Source organism: Sorex fumeus, unplaced genomic scaffold (assembly GCF_029834395.1).
Source record: "Sorex fumeus unplaced genomic scaffold, SorFum_2.1 ptg000073l, whole genome shotgun sequence".
NCBI classification, from domain to species: domain Eukaryota; kingdom Metazoa; phylum Chordata; class Mammalia; order Eulipotyphla; family Soricidae; genus Sorex; species Sorex fumeus.
This window is the reverse complement of record NW_026606130.1, coordinates 1,721,110-1,724,490: the sequence shown is the minus strand read 5'-3', so window position 1 is coordinate 1,724,490 and position 3,381 is coordinate 1,721,110. Positions and strand designations below refer to the sequence as shown.

Sequence of the window (3,381 nt, the reverse complement as noted above, 5' to 3'; positions counted from 1 at the left end):
GTGCTGTCTAGACAAAGAGGTCAAAGTACCCACTCAAGAAGGGGGAGTGACAGGACTCTGGGCATACTTGATGCTCCAGGACCCCAGTGATATTATGAGAAGAGAATTATTCATTCATCATCAGAAGCTGATATCTGAACTACAGCCTTTTGGCAGCCATAGTATTTCAGGTAGAGTATCAACCCATAATCCCATCAGTGCTAAACCTCCATGTCAGAGCTTCTGGTTATATTTTCAGTCCAGGAAAAGGGGAATTATGGGTGTGTGTACTGCCATCCAAGAAGGGAATATGAGTGGACACTAGGCAATAAACAGGTCTCTGGGACACTGACAGTTTCCTTCATAGAGAAAAGTAATCATAAATGTGCTAAGTTAGGGATAGGTAGCTAGTAGAAAATTCTGGTCATTTTATCAAATATAGCATGGCATGGGGGAATCTCCAACCCTTAGGCCACCACTTGAGAAGCATCTGCAACATTCAAAACCTTAGGCTTCAAAAAAATATTCCCTATAACCTAAATCTTTCAGAGGGAGAACTGGCAAGTTTGGAAGGCTGAGATCCCTCCCTTCCAATAGGAAGGTGGGCAAGTCTATTTCCAGAGTACACTACTATGATCACAGACATTTGTGGCAAAAACCTGGAGGAAGGGTCTATATATCTGAGACAGAGAACAGGGCTGATTTACAAGAGCAGGGATTAGTGAGGGATTTTTATAACCAGACTGGCCCTACCCACTTAGGGTGGTGATTAAAGCAAAATCCTAACTGATGGACCCATCTCTCCCACACATATGAGGTCCTGATAAAAAAAGTAGACCTTCAAACCAAGAGTCATAGCACTTCCTAGTGGAAAGAAAAGTAAATGTGAAAAAGGCTAAATCCAGTTATAGAATGAATGAGAAATTAGTATCCTAGAAAAAAAAGGTAAAGGCCCTCCCGTTGATCGTCGATTTGCTCGAGCGGGCCCAGTAACGTCTCCATTGGAGACTTTGTTGTTACTGTGTCTGGCATATCGAATACTCTCGGTAGCTTGCCGGGCTCTCCGAGAGGGGCGGAGGAATCGAACTCGGGTCGGCCATGTTGGCCGCTTGTAAGGCAAACGCCCTACCCGCTGTGCTATCGCTCCAGCCCTAGAAATCAATTCAAATATTGTGGAAATGGTGAGTCTAACAATGATTATTAAAACAGTTATGAAGAAAATTTATTTTGAAATACATAAAGTGCACATTATCAAAAAATGAAACATTGTGTACTGAGAAGAAAATACAGAAGCAGAAGAAGTTTTCACAAAGAACATTGAAGTCATAAAATAATTCCAAACAGAGATCAGAAAAACATAATAAATGAAATCAAAACTACTCTATGGAAAATACAACAGGACGAATCACATAAAGAAAAGGACAAATAAAATAAAAAGAATAATTCCAGGAGATGAAAGACAGTTGTAGACAAGATGCTGGCATACCACTCTCCTCTCATGGACCCTGACACAAAGTTTATTGGGAACATGGCTCTACTGCCCATCAGAAGCCAGTTCATGAGAGACAAAAGATGAAGACATTTAAGGCCAATGACTTCTTCAAAAACTATGAAATTAAGAATGAAGCTGATAGAACCTTGATCTATATTACTCTCTACATTTTTGAGTGTCTGAAGAAACTCCAGAAGTGCAATTCCAAAAACCAAGGTGAGAAAGAAATGTATACCCTGGAAATCACTGATTCTCCCATTCCCGGAAAGCCCAGTTTCCCACTGAATGCAATTTCTGCCAAATGAGCTGACGGACAAGATTAAGTGATTAGGGCCTACCTAGGGTAGCTAAGGCAAGAGACAGGCCTGAGACTCTAAAAGTTTTTGACACTCAGAATGATAAACCCAGTAAGTGGTGGACAAACAACTCCCGAATAAGGATCTTTCAGGACCTGGTCAGTAAAGGGAACCTGGGCTATCACTTTTCCACAGACTTGGACAGCATTTTAAGCAAGGTGTACATACACTGCTCTTTGACTTTATTTCATAAAGTTTTATACAGAAGAGAGCATGTCTTTACTTGAAAATCTCTTTAATCAGAGATGGGATGGGGGAATAAACAAGATTGTCAGGGTGATTTAAAATTTTCTGCATTTGGTGCTTAATAAATGACAATAAAGAAATTTCTAACAAAAATTCCAGTAATGATGAAAAGAGAAGAAATAAATACAATTTTGTAAAACCATATATTAGATGAGGGAATATCGGGATAACTGGTATATATGTATATATACCAGTAGGTGAAATAAGAGAAGGGAACAGAGTGCTTAGGTAAATAAATAACTGAGATTTCACAAAATTAAGAACAACAGAAGTCCAGGAAATATCTAACACCATCAAAAGTCAACAATAAATAAAAATATTAAAGGACTTGTGGAAATGGAAAATAGATGCTCACAAATCTGTTACAGTATAGCCAGAAATTAATTTGGTATCAAGGAAAAAGCTCATCAATTTACAACTTGGTTTGCCTAAGAATTGCATATATCTGAAAATTAATGATCATAGAGTGTGGAGATGAACTGGTGAAAACCCCCATACTGTGATGTGGTATGGCATACAATTCTCCAAAATATATGTCACCTTCTGGATGAGAGTGAAAGACTGTACTGCTGGCAGCAAAGGAACTCTGGGGCAAGGAACAAAAAGCGTCCTGGTGTTTTGGGTTAGCAGTAGTTGGATTGGTGGAAGTCCATCCCACCACTTCAGGGAAATTGATGTGGTTATAAAAAGGTATATGAAAGATTTAAATTTTGACACTAGAACTTTGCATTCTGACACAGTATCAGTTTTAATATTCTGATTGTGACATTGTGCCATAGGTTCTTTTAGTGACAGAAGGATGACATTTTATAACTCTATGTGTATGTATCATTTTCTCAAAATATCCTCAAGTAGACCAAAAGACTTGAGGAACGAAACTTAAAGACACAGAATTGGAGGTGATAATGGAGAAAAAGTTGAGAATAGCTATCATAAAAATTTTTTAAATTAAGTTAGAGAAACATAGCAAAGCAAGTTCAATATAGTCAAAAGAAGAACAAAATCACAAGGAGTTCTTCACCAAAGAGATTGAAGTTATTAAAAAATTCCCAAAATAGGTGTTGGAAATGAAGATGATATTAAATGAAATTCAACCTGACACTGGAATTATAAGTAGGCTTTTTCTTACAGAAGAGTATTTTGAAACGAAGATAAAATAACAGTAATGACTGAAATGGGACAGAAGAAAGAAAAATGCAAGAAAAATGAAGATACTTTGAGGAAGACCAGACTCAATTTGCAAGGTAAATATCAGACTAATGTATATTCTAGAAGGCAAATGGAGTGAGAAGGTAGCAGATAACACAT

At 37.7% G+C, this 3,381-nt stretch overlaps 1 pseudogene; it reads left to right on the top strand.

Moving 5' to 3' along the window:
* Nucleotides 1–1,453: 1,453 nt before the first annotated feature.
* On the top strand, nt 1,454–1,933 carry LOC130038222 (actin-related protein 2/3 complex subunit 3-like; annotated as a pseudogene).
* Nucleotides 1,934–3,381: the final 1,448 nt, after the last annotated feature.